The 18,112-nt window shown below is 44.8% G+C and overlaps 1 protein-coding gene across 8 annotated transcripts in view; it reads left to right on the forward strand.

The window, feature by feature from the left end:
• PCDH15 (protocadherin related 15) overlaps positions 1-18,112 on the forward strand; it is a 684,798-nt gene that overhangs the window by 85,234 nt on the left and 581,452 nt on the right. The window contains exon 1 of one of the 8 annotated variants that reach the window (XM_071811567.1): positions 402-523. The exons of the other annotated variants lie outside the window; for them this stretch is intronic. The gene's annotated coding sequence lies outside the window, so the exon portion shown is untranslated. Of the gene's footprint in view, positions 1-401; positions 524-18,112 lie in introns of those variants that run through there. 8 annotated transcript variants of the gene reach the window in all.

The following is an 18,112-nucleotide window of genomic DNA, read 5'->3' on the forward strand; positions in this document are numbered from 1 at the left end:
AGGAGAAGCCTAAAGTTTTAAACAGAACTCAGAGTGAGGGTGTGGTCCCTTCCCCCAGTAATTCAATTTGTAGCTTCACAGCATCCAAAAAGATACGGAATATAGAGTCCCTGAACTGGGTACTGATCTGCTATTTGTGACTTGTGTTCATAGATCTTATGCTTATTTGGTCTATTCATCACAGCAAGTAAAAAGAATTTCCTGAGCGCATGAGCACTGGGTGGTACCTTAGAGCAAAGACCAAATTCTCTCTTACTGGGAGACACGGGAGAGCTGACAGCTCTCGCTGCACCCAGCACGGACACCTGCGCACTTGCTGCATTTAAATGTGCACGTCCATAATTTGTCTGTAACAACAAAGCTCCTGCTTCACGAGGTTTTCTGCTCTGTCAGGTAGTGGAACCAGGGCCGCGGGCCCTGGGAGGTGTTGCCTGGCTCTGCATCGAGGAGCTGCCACATCAGACGGAGCCAACGCTGCTCGGCTGGAACGTGCTGCTGCGGCCCAGCCCCTTGCCGTCCCCAGGTAAGGGCTTTGGCCGCTGCTGCCAGATACTGTCGGATCAGTAAATAACAGCAACGTGGTAATCAACTGTTTTCATAGCGCACAACAGAAGAAGAGAGGTGTTTTGAGTGAAAATGAATTCCTTAAACAGACCTTAGCTTAGCAAAGGGATGATTCCTTTGCATTGCAAGACTGTATAGGCCTGAGGCTGATGGATTCTGAGGATGAGGGAAGAACTGTGGCTCAGAGGTGGGAAATGTGGAGAAAGCCTTCTCCTACCGTACTGGTAGGATTTCTCTGAAATCGGCCTTGGAGGATTTTGCTGCCTGAGGGATGATACACAAACGCCTGTTTTCTTTGTGAGGTAGAAAAGCTGGGTTCTGTGTTAGCTGTGAAGCATGGTGGAGATCTGGGGGAGAAAGGGCTTGCTGTTGTTTTCCCCTCCTTTTTCTCTCCCTCAGTCCAGTCTAATGAGTGAGCCAGGCCTTACCTCTTGCTGTTCTCCTGTGTGGCAGCCACTGCTGCCTGCTCTTTGCTGCCCCGTTTGTACCCAGCCACCCCTATTTCTTCCCAGTTCTTTTTTTGTCCTCTGGTTCCTGGGTCTGTAGGAGTTTGAGAATTGAGTTAAACTGGGAACTGGCTGCCCCTCCAGGTGAGGCCAGCATCCTCCTTTCCCTTCCAATGGTCTTCTGTAGTTTTTTGTTCAGTTTTGGTTTCGTTTTTAAGGTCCCTAAGAATCAAGGTAGTTCTCTGCTCGGCTGGTTGTTCAACAAAACATGCAGCAGTAGCAGTAAGCCAAACGGTTCACTTTGCAACTTGGGGGTTTTCTATACCTTTTCCTGTGTGTGTTATCCAAACATGTCGTCATTGAGAATTTTGTGTCTTCTCTACTACTGTGGCAGTGTTGGGGACAGTGGGGGAATGGTGGGGAACCGGTTCCCTGGAACACTGTGTGCATCTTTATTTTCCTTTACAGCTGCATGTTGAAGGCCATAGCAGTTTTAAATCCATTTATTCTGGTGTGACAGTGCTTTTGTTTTTAAATCAAGATGGCCTGAGGTGCCAAGTAACCAAGTCTGAGATTCCACTGAAAAACTGCATAATGATTTATTTTGACAAGATCTATTTACCATGAAATCGTGACCAGTGATGCTAATTTTACTGTCATTTTCAATTCATTATTAGATGAGCCCTTATTAGCTTTTCCAGCACTTATTACCAGGAATGCTCTGACAGGCCTAAAATTGCATGACTTTTAGGTTTTGGCATGTTGTCATTTTTTCTCTCGTCCCCGGGGACCATTCCCACTCAGAATTGTCATACACAACACCACCAGACCACTGAACAAAGCGTGCTGTGCTCAAACCTGAGCATTATTTAGGCACAGATGTACTCCAAGTCATTATAATAGATATGTGTTTTAACGTGGTTTGTGGTGTTTTGAACTGAAGAGTATTCGAACAGATCCCTCACCTTGCACGTCTGAGTTTTTCCTGCAATAAGGTGACATTGATATTGACTGACAAGTTTGAGTAGTGAAGCTCCATCTTTTCTGAAGGTTATAAGTGCTAATATTTTGTAAAGCAAATGATTTGAAAGGCTTGCTCAGCCTTATCCTCACTAGAGGAGCTCTCCCTGCTTGACTGGGGTGAGACTGTGACTCCCAGTGCTCTTTCTGGGGGCACAATGTGGTCTCTGTTTAGCCCCCGATCCTGCCTGCTTGAGCTTGACACAGGCATTAGCATAAAACCCGTGTTACCACTAGATGGATCTGTTTCTTTAATAAGCCATTGACTACCACTTGTTAAAGAAGTAAAGATTTGAAGACTTCTCTGGGTGCTATAAGGTACACTTTATCTAACTGCTCTTTGGTGGCTACAGTGACATGTAGGAAGGGCATTAAAAGATGATGGTTTTTTCTCCAACAGCCTATATACTGTTCTACTGCTTTCCATGTATGGAATAAGTAAAAGCTTATGATTATGGAAAAAACAGCATTTACATTTGTTTGGTTTTTTTTAATTGAGGGATCAGCACTAATCATCTCACTTAAACTCCTATATGTACCTCTGAAACTTATGATAATTCTTCCCGTGTAAGCATAGGTACTTTGACCTGTGGCAAGTTGGAACGTTCAGCTTCAGTAAATTTCTTATACATGGTCATCAGTTGTTTTTATTTAAGAAAAAACCAAGCTATTGCCTCGTAAATATTGAAAGCACATGAACATCTGCTTTGTTTCACTCAAAAACATCTGAAAAGAATCGCAAACCCATTCAAGAGTTTATAGCAAAGCCAAGCCTTAAATCTGAGATGCAAAGGCTATTTTTAGCAGGAGGCACTTGATCAGTTCAAAGATGTGACAGATGCAGTGTTTTCAAAACTCTCCTACACTAAGGTGAGAAAATCAAATTAGCGTTTGATGCTTTGCTCTGTATCTCTGTGCCAGGGGACACAAGCCAGGAGATTCTCCTAGTCCCAAACTGGCTAATGATGATGGAGCCAAGGGAAAGGCACTTCTCTGGGAAAAGGTGACAAGTGACCTAGGTTGGTGTTGGCTGTGGAGGAGGCTGGCTTAGAGATGTCCCTTCAACCAATACTGCTGTAATTCTATTGATTATATATATATATATTTTTTTTTTTCATAGACTTCTCTTATTCTACAAGAATAACAACAACTAGCTCCAGAAGTTTTCTAGAAGGTTTCTTCATACCTAACATGGCACAAGAGAATTATTACATCTTCTGTGCCTACTGCTTGGTGTTTTCATAGACTGTTACATTCCACACAGCTATAATTTTATTTATTGAATTAGTATATGATTTGAATATCCTTTCAACATGTTTAATCCCCACCCTTGAGAGAGAATCCCCTGCTCTCCCGCGCAGTCTGTGCTCAGGTTTCCGGTCAGCCTGGCTGCAATACTTGCCTGGAGCCACTTCCAAAGGTTAGTTGGTTGATGGTATTTGTATTGCACCAGAACAATATGCAAAATTGGCAGTTTTTTGCAGTTTTAATGGACTGCAACTAGACATCTTAGTTACCAATGTGTCTGAAGTTACCTTCCCAAAGAGGCAATTCATTTCTACACAGGTGTTTCTCTAAAGCTTGTTTGCCAAAGCAGTTACAGGATATACAAGATGCAGCTGTGCCTGAGATGATGATGCTTTTTCCTCCTGGTTCTGCAGATCTTCCAGCCCATGCCTGAGACAGCTCTCTGGCTTTTCAGGTCATTCTGCAAGTGTTTATTTGCTTTTATTGGGCTGCTTTGTTTCTAGTTTGCTTCCACATACGCAGAACCAATTGTCTGTTTCTTCCAGCAGTTTTGATTAATATGGATACATTTTAAGAAGTTTATTTCACACTGTGGTAACAAATAATCATGGATCTTGTTGCGTTCTCAGTGACTGTTTTTAACATCTACTTGGACTTGGCAGTTCGCAGAGATTATGGACAGATCTCGTGGGTCTGAATTTGTACCAGATGCAGGTGAAATGGAACCTGTTGTGGCATCGAGAGCAGGTCAGCGAAGTGGGGAAATACCAGAGGAGTGGAGTCAGTGTGTCACGTAGTGTGAAATGACCTTGAATTATCAATATCTTAATGCTAGTTAATATAGGAGTCATGCATGTGTCTAACATGATGGTTCTGTGCTGGAATTAAGTGCAGCTGCAAATCATAGACCTTTTGTATGCATTTTCTGTTCTTAAAGTTTTAAGCTGTCAAACAAATTAAATGAATCAGTCGTGTTAGTGCTTGCTTTCTTTTTCAAACAAGTCAGAGTATTAGGGTTCAAGTTACTGCGTTCTTTGCTGTTTTGAAAGTGAGTATCGGAACCCAACGGGGAGGCTGCAGAAGGGCTGGAGGATTGGGCTTCTGCAGGCAAATCCAGGCGCACTCATTGCCAGTGTTCGTCTCGCAATTTCTTCAGTCGGGTTGCATTGACCATACGATTGCGCGGGCAGCTGAGGGTGGTTGGTGTTAGCGGGTGTTCCACAGGTGCTTTTTGGGTAGCGATGTGGCATCAGCCATGGGGCAGCTCTCTGGAGCACGCAGCCTGCGTGTGGCTGGATGTGCCCCAGCCACCACTCTGCCTTGGGAATACTGAGAGAAATTTTGTAAGACTTCTGATTTACATCTTCCTAACGATACTTAATTGGTAATTTATGTTTGAGAGGGGGATTTTGGTCAAGATTTATTACCTTGAATTGTTCTTTTGTTGTGGAAGCTTTTTGTTAAAATTTTGCAGACACTGTAGTTATCTGAAATCAGTTTAACAGTAATGAAGAAAATCATAACATATAGCAGTATAATGATACTTAATTTGCAAAAAGCTGGATTACAGTGTTTTGTTTACAGGTAGGCATAAATGAATGGCAGGAGTACAACCCGGGTAATACATATTCTTAGTTTTCAGGAGATTTTCTCTGTGTGGTGAGGTTTTGTGTGTGTGTTTGGTTTTTCTGTTGTTGGTTTTTTGTTTGTTTATTTGGTTTTGTTTTCAGTAATTCCTCTTCAGCAACACATCCATAGGGGTTTAAGTGCAGGGCACTCCCTGCCCTGGTATGGTTTTTATTCTTCAGGTTTACCGTGTGCGCAGGTATTGAGTAGATGGGGCTCTGGAGAGGTTGTGGTCCTTGCAGGTTGTTTGAGGTGTGGGAGTTCAACTATATTAATGTCTTTATTTGCATTTAAGTGTTTTAGTTACTTCTACAGCATACAACTACATCGGAGTCTCAGAGTGACATATAGCAGGGTCTGCTATATTGAATGCCTATTATATGACATTTGTGGATGCTCCCTTGCTTTTGTGGAACATCGGTTTAAGGAGGGTGCACGGAAGAGCTGTCATTAAAAATGTAAGCGTAGTAGTTTAGTAAAATGCAGGTTACAGTTGAGACTGCAGACTGATTCAAGTTTGTCTCAATTCCGACATGGATTTTACATAAAGTAAAAGCCAAAGTTTCTTCTAAACAACCGTGCAGTGGTTAGAGTGGTATGTAACTGCTGATTTTCACTTCACAAGTGGTGAGTAAGAACAATAATTTTCTGTCTGCAAAAACTACCTTTAGTTTCAAAAGAACTTGAGTGCTTTAGCTGAAAATACTGAGCTTTCTCTAGCTGTGTAGTTTGCTTCCATGCAGTCATTCAGCTATTAGCGGAGATAAGGTCCCTAACGGACTGCTCGCTGTTGTGCCCGTCCCCTGGTGCGTATCTGTGCGCTGGTGATCCAGCGGACTGTTGGCACACCCCGTTCCTCACCCCATTCACACAAGCACTGATTACTGATCTCCTGTTCCTAGGAAGTACAAATGATGATGCCGTAATAAAACTAAGTGTGACGGTGCTCCTTAAAGTAGTTTCAAAATTCCTCTAAATTTTTACATTAAAGTAGGTTAGTGGTGGTACAATCAAGGCTGTTGTAGGAGGTTGCAAGACAGGCTGTGCATCACGATGTCAGCTGCTAATCATCATATAGTCCCTTTGAGGGGGAAGGACAGCTATGTGATTCAGTGCTGTTTAAAATATGCATGCCACTTTTAGAGTGATACCTCATGTATCTTTAGAGGAGATAATGGAAGTGCAAATGGTCTAATCATTCTAATGCATGCATATTGCAATTCTGTTTGGCAAATCTGCAATCAAGCCATTGATTTGGTTTAGCTACTGCTAGCTAATCATGAAGGGCTAGAATTTCAGCTGTGACTGATGGGCTCCCAGCCGCTTTCTGTGGGTGACAGATTGGTAGAAGCACGAAGCTGTGAGAGCAGGCTGTGCTTTCCTGCTCGGCGCGGCAGTGCCACTGTTCCAGCTGATGTGGATGATCCCAGCTGGCTGCTGCCGCAGACATCCGTCCGTCTGCGAGCCCACGATGGAGAGGATTCAGTGTCACCCAGTCCTGTGCGTGTGTCCTGGGGAAAGGAGGGGCTACCAGGGGCCATTCTGTGGAGATTTCCATATAAGCCGTGTCAGTCCACTAACTCATCGCTTTCTGTTGTACCTGGACTATACCGTAAGGACCCAAGCCCGACTTAGGTAGGTAAGTGCCTGGAGCACTTGTGTGCCATTGAGTATCTCTGTTACTGTGCTTTTCTTGCAGAACACCAATGATTCATGGCACTGTATACCCAGCAGCAGAACCGCAAGAGAGAGTATTTACTGGGGCCTTGGATGGTATCTCTGGCAGCAATATTTCTTAGTCTATTTGGTTTGCATTGCTTTAAACTGTTACTTAATGTGTGTTTGGGAGGCTTGTGTCTGTATGCTGGCCTGAATTTCTATGAAAGGCATTGAATTTTCCTGTAGAAAAAGAATATTAGCATCCTGGAATCATCCATTATTCTCAGTATGAAGTTACTGACATTGAGGTAGCATCATGCTTGACACGCAAGTACGGTTTGCAGTTCTCTCACGCTCCTCTCAGCCAACATTTCTCCCCAGATTTTGCACAAAATCCAAACTCTCATTTGCTTTCTTCTAGTTGAGCTTATTTTCCTTTGAGTCTGCAGTAATTATGATCCCCCTTTGTGCACGACGACTTTCCTCTGTTGTCTGGTTTCTTTTAGGAAAGCATTTGAGCATTGCAGGAGGTCTCAAAGCTCTTAGACTATAGATGTTACATACCAAGGCCTAGAGAAGAGAAATCCCAAGTTTTATGGCATTCTTCAAAACGTGTGCCCAAGGTACTGAACCTGGATGATGCTCCAGCACCTGTGCTGCCCTTAGCACACCAGTGTACCCTGAGGAGGAGAACTCGACCAGATTAATGAATCTAGAGCTGGTTTGATACTGGCCAGCAGTTAAAGCCTTTACAGCTGGCCAGGAAAGCAGAGCCAGCATAGTTTAGTTTTGAACACGGCTTTTAGGAGGATACTGCACTTAGCAGGTAGATCAGTATCTTTTCTGTCAGCACTCATTTGCGGGTATCAGCAGCCTGTAAATTTATATCCCTAAATACTAATGAGAAAGAATAGATGCTGGAAAAAGGTGAAGCCCCACAGTGGATAGTTTATGCCACGTTATTTGAGTTTCTTTTTAGCTAAGGAAATTTGGTTGTAGACTTCTGTGCCATGAGAAAATGACAGATAAAATGTATGTTGTCCCAATGAGTCAAGGAAATTACCCCCCTAATAACAGTAATTACACTGTGCATCTGTGATGTTCTGCGTGCTTAAGACTGTAGAGATATTAGCTAATTAATCGTTTCAACACTGCTGTGCAGTTGGTTTAGTTTGTGCTACTGTCTTCCTTTTGTAAATGAAGGAAAAAATAGAAAGGTTGCTCAGCAGCACAGAGCAACCTCAAACTTGACAAGTTTGTTCCACGGCAGTGCCTTGAAGGCACAAGCTGCATGGAGACTCACCCAGGAGCATCACTGCAGATGCAGACACTTGAGGATGCTCTGTGCTGTTGCCCTGTGGTTGTTAATTCATTTATTTATTTATTTGTTAGAACTACGTTACCTACCGAAAATGGTTGGTCTTAAAATGACGATAGAGAGGACAGTTCTTGTGGCACAGGAGATGTAGAACCAGCTCCTGATGAACACAGATTCAGCTTTCAACCTTGAGCAGTGTTGGCGGCTTTTGATGTGGCTGTGAGTTCCGACAGGGTACGCTTGGTCTGCCAGCTGCTCAGGGAACAAAAGCAGCTGCTGGTGAGTGCCAACTGGGAAGCTCCTTTGATAGAGAATTTGTTCGTGGAGTGAGTGAACAATCAGTGTTGATACAGCATCTTCTGTGGAACAGTTGAACTGCAGTTCTCACGTTAAATGTGTTGCCCACAAAAGCTGATGCTAGCTGGACCCGCTGTTGCATGGTGTCCGAAGCAAATCGATGTCTTTCAGCGCTTCAGGTAGTAGATGGTTCATGTTCATCTACTGTTTGAACACTGCGAAGAGCGTGTAGATTAATGTGGTTGCTGGCATTGCACCTTGATAATCTGGTGATAAATGTGGTGCGCCTTGTACAGAGGCTTCAGTTGACGTTACTAGGTTGGCTTTGGACAGGCTCAGCTGTCTGTAAAACCCCAGAAATGAGTAACTGCTCCTTGTCATCGCAGCATTAACTATATTTTTGTAAGCAGTTTTACGCCCCAGCTCAGGCACACGATGCGCCAGGAAAGCTCCTGTGCAGAGGCTGATTCCCTCTACCGCAGCTCCAGTGTGTTACAGAGCCGCCTGGCTGCTTCTGCCCAAGGGAGGATGGACATCCAAAAGCTCGTTATGGTGGTTGGTATGATCTCCTCAGTTCCTGAGAAACAAAGCCTTCTCATTATAAATGTCTACATAGCCTGCTGCTAGCTCCGAAGTCATGAATACTCTGATATTTTTGGATCTTTTTTTATGGTAACAAAGACATCACTGGCATCTTTCAGGGTCTAATTTTTGCTTCTTGGCAGCCGGGACCCAGCGTGCTGGTGCTGTGCAGTAGTGTGTGATCCCTCCCTCCTCACATTGCAGGGTGCTGAGCTGGTCTGTCTCAGTAGTGTAAGAGGAGAGTGTAGAAGAACATAGATCTGAGAGCTGGGCACTCTCTGAAAACTCAGCCCATACTGTCCTACGATGCTGTATCACCAAGTTGTTGGTCATGGCACTGACAACGCTTTTAGTCTGGGTTCTCACTGCAGTCCAAAATGCCCTTTTTCCTTCTCATTTGTCAGCATCTCCCCAGTATTTCTTTTACCTCCTCATCCATTTCTGATCAGTTTTGACACAAGAGATCTCCGAATTCATTTACTTACAGAGAAGGAAAATTGTAGCTGTCTGTGGAAAAGATGCTCAAGGGAGTATCATCAATGGGAGAGAGGCCGCAGTGGGAGTTCGGCAGCTCCTGATGGTTTGGGATGTGTAGCTCTGCGTCAACCCCGCTCGATGCCATTCCAAACCAGTGCTGATCGCTGGGTGTCAGAGGGAGCTGCGAGTTCTGGCTACGTTGAGGGAGTTTAGGAGATGATTGTGAGAAGTTAGAATATTGCATTAGATACATTCATGGGGACCGTAAGGAAGATACTTCAGGGAAGGGTTGGAGTGGGTCTCTGAAGTCTGTATCCTAGTTTTTCATCGCTTGGAAGACATTTGGTCCTTTTTTTAGCTAAAGAGTGTGAAGGGAAATTGACTCTTGATTGAACCGTGTGTTTTTGTAGCTATTAACTCTGTACTGTGGCATGTAAAGCTACCTTCACAAGCAGCATTACCAAAATAACACAACCTTTAAACTGAAGCACTAAATACTATTTATCTTTAAAATGGCACTTTTCCCTTTTCTTCATTTTCGGAGTTACTTTTGATGGATGGTCCGTTACGCAGCCTGTTTGGCTCCTGAATGCTGGTGGATATGGGTTAATAGCAGCGGAGATTCTTTTTGTGATGTGTGCGCTAAACGGCCTTGGCCCCGCTCTGCTGCTCGGATCTTGGATGCTGATGTGAGCAGAGATGCTTTTAAAGAACTCTTGAATAGGCTTGGATGCTGATATTTTTGCTATTACTTGAAGTATTTTATTGAATTTCTCTGCAGCTCATTGGCAGTTTGAAAGTAGGGAGGGTATGTGTCAGTGGACATGTGAGCTGTAGCACCTCTCTAGGTCTTCACTTTGAATTCTCTCTCCGCAGGTGCAGGATTTCACACTTCCCTTGTTGAACTTGGGAATTACGAATTTCCCCCTCCCTCCTCTTTTTTGCCCCCTCCCTCCTCTTTTTTACCCCCCTCCCTCCTCTTTTTTGCCCCCCTCCCTCCTCTTTTTTGCCCCCCTCCCTCCTCTTTTTTGCCCCCCTCCCTCCTCTTTTTTGCCCCCCTCCCTCCTCTTTTTTGCCCCCCTCCCTCCTCTTTTTTGCCCCCCTCCCTCCTCTTTTTTGCCCCCCTCCCTCCTCTTTTTTGCCCCCCCTCCCTCCTCTTTTTTGCCCCCCCCCCCTTTCTTTCCCCGCCCCCCCCCCCTTCCTTTCTTCCCCCCCACCGCTCCCCCTGCTAGACCAGCTTTCTCTTTAGAAGCCCAGAGAAGACCCAGCACCCCCAAACTGAATTAACATTTATTTCACAAAACATGACCATATTCCAATTTGCTAGAAAGCCCCTATAAAAGTGAGTGTTCACAGCACTGGAGTGCTTGTGGTTGTAGAATTCTGTGCAAAAAAGGGTGGACGTTAAATGTGACGGTGGGTGTTACTGTTTCGGAGGACATGGAAAGATCTGGTACTTACCTCCTAAAAGTGCCCAGTTTTGTCAAATCTTCTGTATGCAGAAAAGAAAGTTTGCTAAGAATTCTTCTAATACGTTTTAAGTGGCAAGTCTGATAGAACACTAATTCTTTTAATGTTTCAGTGAAATAAAAGATTGAAGGAGATTTTCTAATAAGTAGGGTTTTCTCTTGGTCCTTGTCTGTATAGACAGCACTTGTTTCGTGTAGCTAGGCAAATTATTTGCTTGTGCGAGGCAGTAATAACCAATATAACTTTTTCACACGTGGGGAATTTTTCCTCCACTGAGAGACTCAGAATTTAAAGTAATTTTTTCTCAGCTTGTGGATTTCCCGTTTTTTCCTTTTCATCCTTTCAATAGGTTGTTGCCCATAACAATGCGTGTTGTTTCACGTAAAAAGAGGCTCTGTGTTAAAATAGCTAAATTTTTTGTTGTTTCTAATTAGTGTGGAACAGATAATGGGATATGATACTGCTGGGTTGAAAGTGGGAATAAGAGAAGAAAAAGAATTGTGATTCTGATCACTTGACAGTTTCATCTAGCACAGGGAGAGAATTCCCTTTATACCAGCAATAGTCAAGTAGTATATGTTTTGAGGATGTATTCAAGTGGCATGATTATTTTAGGATTGTAGCATTTATTATTGCATGAAAACCTTTCTCCCTACAATACCAGTAAAATTTTATGTTCTAAACTGTCAAACAAAATACCGCTACGATTGCATTGTTTTAAGAATGATGATGTAACCAATGTATTTTTTTATTACTCCCCAGAAGAGCTTTTTTCTTTAAAAGGAGACGTACGTTGTGTTTAAAAACCCATGAGGATAGATAATAATGGCTTATATCCACTACAGCTCGTGCCTGGGTTAGGGGAACGTGACTTGATGTAAGTGGCGCTCGAGTGCACGGGTGGGCTGGGAAGGAGCAATGTCCATCGGTCCCGTGTGGTCACCGCAGAACTGCTGCTCGCACTCAAACGTGTTGCTAAGCAGGGAAGCAATAGTTGTAACAGCACTTAAAGCTTTTGGTCGCTTCCTTAAGGCAAACTTTCTGTTTTACACAGCCAGTGTTGTCACACAGAATCCCAGAATGTCAGGGGTTGGAAGGGCCCTGGAAAGCTCATCCAGTGCAATCCCCCCATGGAGCAGGAACACCCAGATGAGGTTACACAGGAAGGGGTCCAGGCGGGTTTGAATGTCTGCAGAGAAGGAGACTCCACAGCCTCCCTGGGCAGCCTGGGCCAGGCTCTGCCACCCTCACCATGAAGAAGTTTCTTCTCAAATTTAAGTGGAACATCTTGTGTTCCAGTTTGAACCCATTGCCCCTTGTCCTATCATTGGTTGTCACCGAGAAGAGCCTGGCTCCATCCTCCTGACACTCACCCTTTCTATATCTGTAACCATGAATGAGTCACCCCTCAGTCTCCTCTTCTCCAGCTCCAGAGCCCCAGCTCCCTCAGCCTTTCCTCACACGGGAGATGCTCCACTCCCTTCAGCATCTTGGTGGCTGCGCTGGACTCTCTGCAGCAGTTCCCTGTCCTTCTGGAACTGAGGGGCCACAACTGGACACAATATTCCAGGTGTGGTCTCCCCAGGGCAGAGCAGGGGGGCAGGAGAACCTCTCTGACCTACTGACCACCCCCTTCTAACCCACCCCAGGTACCATTGGCCTTCCTGGCCACAAGGGCCCAGTGCTGGCTCATGGTGACCCTGCTGTCCCCAGGACCCCCAGGTCCCTTTCCCCTACACTGCTCTCTAATAGGTCAATCCCCAACTTATACTGGAACCTGGGGTTGTTCCTGCCCAGATTCAAGACTCTAAACTTGCCCTTGTTCTATTTCATTAGTTTTTTCCCAGCCCAACTCTCCAGCCTGTCCAGGTCTCTGGATGGCAGCACAGCTTCCAGTGTCAGCCACTCCTCCCAGCTTGGTGTCATCAGCAAACTTGCTGACAGTCACTCTATTCCCTCATCCAAGTCATTGATGAATATATTGAATAATACAGGCCCCAGTACTGACCCCTGAGGCACTGCACTGGATCCAGGCCTCAACTGGACTCTGCCCCATTGACCACGACTCTCTGGCTTCCTCCCTTCAGCCAGTTCACAGTCCACCCCACTACCCGCTCATCCAGACCGCACTCCCTCAGTTCAGCTGTGAGGATGCTGTGGGAGACTGTGTCAAATGCCTTACTCAAGTCAAGGTAGACCACGTCCACCGCTTTGCCATCATCTATCCACCTCGTGATGTCCTCGTAAAAGTCCATGAGGTTGGTCAAGCACGACTTCCCCTTGGTGAAGCCATGTTGACTGCCCCTAATGACCCTCTTATCCCTGATATGCCTTGAGATGGCACCAAGGAGAAGTCGTTCCAGTCAAAGCTGGAGTGCTGGTTTCCTTTGCTTTGTAGCTCAGAATTGGTGTGAAGGATTATGAACAGAGCTGTGACTTTCCTGTCAAGTAATTCATGTTGCATGGAAATTGAAAAGCCCTGCAGTGCGTTTATAAACGGCCGCACACTTCTTAAGGCTGGGTTGTTTTCTGTGTTTCCCTGTAGGGTACGGAGCAAAGCCCGGTGTGTCCCTGCAGGTGAGGTGAAACACATCTCCCACCTTCCATGAAACACGTCTCCCATCAAGGCTACTCGTTCGTGATAGTTTTCCAATATGTTTAACCGAGGTGAGGTGAGGTTTTCAGTCGCAATGAAGTCATCTGAAATGTGGGCAAGGTTCCTGAAGTTGTTGAGTTTGTCTCCTTTAATGTTAATTGGGGAGAAGGCAAATGTCTTGTGAGCAGACCAGTATATGATTAACGTATTTACGTGTTGTCCTCATGTGCTAATCAGTCATGAATGAGAAATTAGGCCTTAACTGTTTGACCGTACAAGAGATGCAAACCTGAACTTCAGAGCAGTTGTTCTCTGAGCAGCTTTCAGACCTTTCTGTATTAGAAACGTGTGCTGTGGATCAGGATTCAGTCAGCTGTGAAGCTGGTGCTATGATGGTACTCTGCTGTGGACATGTTTGCTTACCAATTTCATCTAGTAGCATGTTCCACGAGGCTAAAAGTTGCCTGTTAAGAGATGAGGTGTACTGATGTATTTTATCGCTCGACTGCTTAAGTTAGAGAAATCTTTTTCTTCATCACTCTGGTTTTCCCTGCAGGATCTTGTTGATGAGAGCTACAGAACTGAGGCTTCTTCTCGAGTGTCTCTTTGATGAGCTGCTGCTTTGAACAATTGCTGTAGCTAAACCAAAGCAGAGGTTCTACATCATAACATCTGTAGTGCTGCTACTTTTGCACTCAGCTGCTAATCTCTTCCAAAATTGGAGATGGCCTTTGCCAAAGCTGCACCACGATGTGTGCATGGGAAGCTCAGCAGAGTTTCCATGGGTGTCTGTTGAGGGTTTGATTGCGGGGTGACAATCAAACCCTGGCAGATGAGTTGTTAACCTCCTCTCCCCCCAACTTTCCCCCTTTAGCCCCTCCCTCTCCCCCCTTCCCACTCAGGACGGGCAATCCGGAGGGAAAGAAGGACAGAGAGAAGAGAGCTGGAAAAATGAAACTTATGTTTTACTAATGCTACTAATAAAAATAGAGAAAATAACACAAAATATACAAAACCAATCCTGAAAGCCCCAGCAACTTCAGAACCGGCACCCGAAGTCCTGGACTGGACTCTGCAGCCAACCGGAGCTGGATTCAGTCTGGCACTGGGCCTCTAGTTCACAGGAACGACTCGCAAGGTCCTCACCTAATGTCGGCCATAAGGAAAAAAGGGACAGGGACGAGGTCCTCGTGATCTCCCACTTATATGAAGTATTCACATGAATGGTATGTTATACACAGTTGGTCAGTTTCTTGGTCACCTGTTTCTCGTTGTCCCTCTGGCGAGATGTCCATCCATGCTTATCAGTAACCTCGCATTCCATTGCTGTGTTCACCAAAACATGGATCTGGTTCTCCAGGAAAATGCAGCTGATATGACGCTTTAGCTGACAGGCAAATTCACTACAAGAGAAACCTGGTTTTTAACAAAACCAGGACAGTGTCACAGTGCTCTGTGTGTCTGTTGCACGCGTCTTGAAAGTCTTAATTGGCTGCTGGAAGCCCGTATCTCTCCTGGTGCATCATCTTTCCTGTTTACCAAGTATGAGTTAAAATACCAACTTAATAAGTAACGCGTTTGCCAAATAGAAAGGAGACAACATTTGTGTTGGCGTGGAAAACTGAGAAGCAGTAACATGTAAAGAGGGGGAGATGGAGAGTCCCTCCTTTGTAAGCCAAAAGGGGGAGAATAGTGAGATAGACTACAGGTCCATGGTAAAACAAAGAGATGGTGAATGAGCAGAGTATTCAAGCAAAGTACATAGAGCCTCTCTGGGCTCTCTGGTCAGAGCTTTTGTGTTTGTTGCTATACTTGCTGGACCCTCACCCTTCTCAGAAAAAAAAAAGCCAAGGAGAATCTACAAAGATAATCCAAGAATATTCTTTTTGAGCAGAATACTTGAATGGCTTAAATTGCTGAAGAGAGCTATTTATTATGAATAGAATGTGGGGGTCGTTTGTTGTTTTAACTGTGTCGATTGAATGACTAACTGCTGTTGCAACTGAAGAGCTGAAGTGCGGCTGAGCTGACAGCGTGATGCTGGGAGACCCTACCTGGTTGGTTATTGGGACTGATCGTCTCAAAAACCTGAAGAGTTATTTGGGTGTGTAATCCACAGTTCTCTTGCGGCTCCGCCTGAGCTGCATTTGCTGGGCTATTTGAACCCGCTGAGCGGAACAGGAACGGGCAGTGGTGGCTGGGAAGTCTTCCTTGTAGTAAGTAACGTTTCTTATCATCTTGTAGCCAGTGAAGAGCTGAACCGTAGTGCCAATGGTGTTTCCCTGGTTTAGTGAGAGCAGAAAGGCGATCGTACCTGCCTGCACCAGCTGCCTTTCCCGTGCTCAGATGCAGGCAAGAGTGTTTTCATGCAGAAACTTGATGTACGCTGCCTTATATAATCCTTGTGAGTTCGGTGACTCTGAGATCTGCCAACAAAGCTGTTAAGTAACTCCAAGATTTTTTCAGTACTTCAAATGAGAAAACTGTTCTTTTATGGTAAAGACTTCTTGTTTTCCCTTCGTTTCTTTCTTGAGCTGTCTGTTTTTATCTCTCTATTCTAGGAAGATAACTGTCTTTGCTTCTGGTAGCAGAACTGGATTTTCTGGATTACATTGGTTTCATTATGATGCCGTGTACTCACCAGAGAATCAATCCATATTTCTTGCAAGCTCTCTATACACGATATGATTCAAGTAATTTGAAAGAACAAGCAAAACGCTGTTATGGTTGAATTTTTTTTATGCCTCTTCTATGGAACAATTTAGAAATTGCACCTGGCTGAGTTTAGCTGCAGTGGCGTTAAGTGTTTTTAGGAATTCCATGTCCAAGTTCCAAATATCTCTTCCCGAAATACTTACAGCTTTTTAGAAACACTTGTTACCTGTAGCACAGCTATGTTGACCGACTTGAAAAGCGATATTGCTGCAAACAGTGCCTGTTTATCTAATGCTGTTTTAGAATAGCACTATGAAATTCTGTTCCTTTAAGGCAGGTGGCAGATGCTCACAACCACCAAAATGCAAGAAGAGAATTCATAAAAAGATTTTTCTTCTCCTGATGGTGAGGCACGTAAGTTTCTGTTCTGTGCCCTCTGAACTCAGAACAATGAGGAGACAAAAGCATGTGTGAGACTCTTGAAGCTGTCAAAATCAGTATTTAGGTCCCCCATAAAGTATAATTGTTCTGGTTTTATGTGTTTTCTTCTGTAAGGTGATTCAAGGCTTTTTTTTTTTTTTTTCCATTTTCCTTCTCCATCTGCAAATCCTGGTTGGTTGGATTTTTTGCTTGGCAGAATTGCATTCATATTCCTTTTTTGCATATGGAAGTGTGAGGTGTGTGTTCTTTGCTCAGTTTGCACTGGAGATCCAGGCAGTGCAGCTTGCAGAGGGGTTTTCACCTGCAAGGTCCGCGTCCTTATTGGGATCAGAAAGCTCTGTTTGCTCCCTCAGGTACCAGGTTTTTGTACTGACTTTGTCTAAAAGCGCTTTACAAGCTCTATGGACGGTGTTTTTCTGCAGTGGAGGCCGCTCAGAGGAGCGAGCAGTCATGTTACAGCCCACACGAATTCTGTGGAGCGGTCTGGAGGCAGAAATGGAACGCCAGGGTTGGTAGTGGCTTAGGGCGCTGTGGACAGGGGTGTTCTCACAAATGTGCCCGTGGGTAACAAGCACTCCAGAAATCGGTGCCAGATTCTTAAAAGGAATACAAGCTCTGGATACACTGCTGTTTTTTTAAAGATGTCTTGCTGCTGTGTCCTTGAGCCTTGTGATTCTAAGTCTCAGTGCTTTTTTTTCACACTCTCCCAGCTTATGGCCTTTTCCCTGCTCACACGTTAGCGTGATGCGTTAACCAAATGCAGTTCCATACTTGGCAGCTGCATCTGGACATGCCCACAGCTCACAGCAGTGCTGCGGTGGCTCCTCTCCGCCTGCTCTGGGTGGGTTTAACCACAGCCCGAGTGTTTTATTGACAGCAGGAGTCTCGTCTTTACCGCAGGAAGGCTCAGGCTGCTGCTCCAAGGTCTTGTAGCACATCTGTTGTCAGGGAGGTGCCTGTGAGATTCCCCCCTTGTCTTTAAGCAATTACTCGGGACGTTTGCTTTCCTCTGGAAGATCATTGCTTTGTGCCTGAAACTGGTTTGTGATGTGTTGGGCACACATGCTGCCTCCAGAAGTGTGGATGCATGAAGAGCTCCTGATGTGTCCTATATACAAATCCAGTCAGGCTGGGCTTTTATTAACAGATAGCATGAGCAACTGCGTAGGGCACTGTCTAAATAGCCTTCTTTTTTTTGATAATTATTTTTAATTATCTGCTTTTTATTACTATCCATGTTATTCAATCGTGCTTTCAATGTGAAGGGGCTTCTCCCTGGGTTTTGCTTTCACAGAATCCCTTTGACTGTACCTGTCTCTACTTCAACACCCCTGACCCACAGAAAATGGAGCTGTTCTCCATCTGGAGAAACAGGGTGACTTCAACAGCCAGGGAGGCTGGCGGCCGGCTGGTAGCAGCTAAATCAGGTCAGCAGTGGGAAAAACCAAACAGCACCAAATTGTCAGTGCCTCACAGAGCTAAGGAGGCGGAAATGCGGAAGGAGACTGCAAATTGCACCATATTGTGTAGTGAAAGGCATCTTAAAAATAAGACAAAAGAGACAGAAAAGCCAGAAACAGGTTCCAGCTGGGTGTAATCAGACAGTCTAGACAAGGTCCCTACACTGGAAAGGATAAATAGAACAGGTAATTAAATATACGTGTTAGCCAAGTTACCATGTTCCCGCCAGGACATCTGTGAGCTGATTGATCT

This window comes from Patagioenas fasciata, chromosome 8 (assembly GCF_037038585.1).
Source record: "Patagioenas fasciata isolate bPatFas1 chromosome 8, bPatFas1.hap1, whole genome shotgun sequence".
Lineage (NCBI taxonomy): Eukaryota > Metazoa > Chordata > Aves > Columbiformes > Columbidae > Patagioenas > Patagioenas fasciata.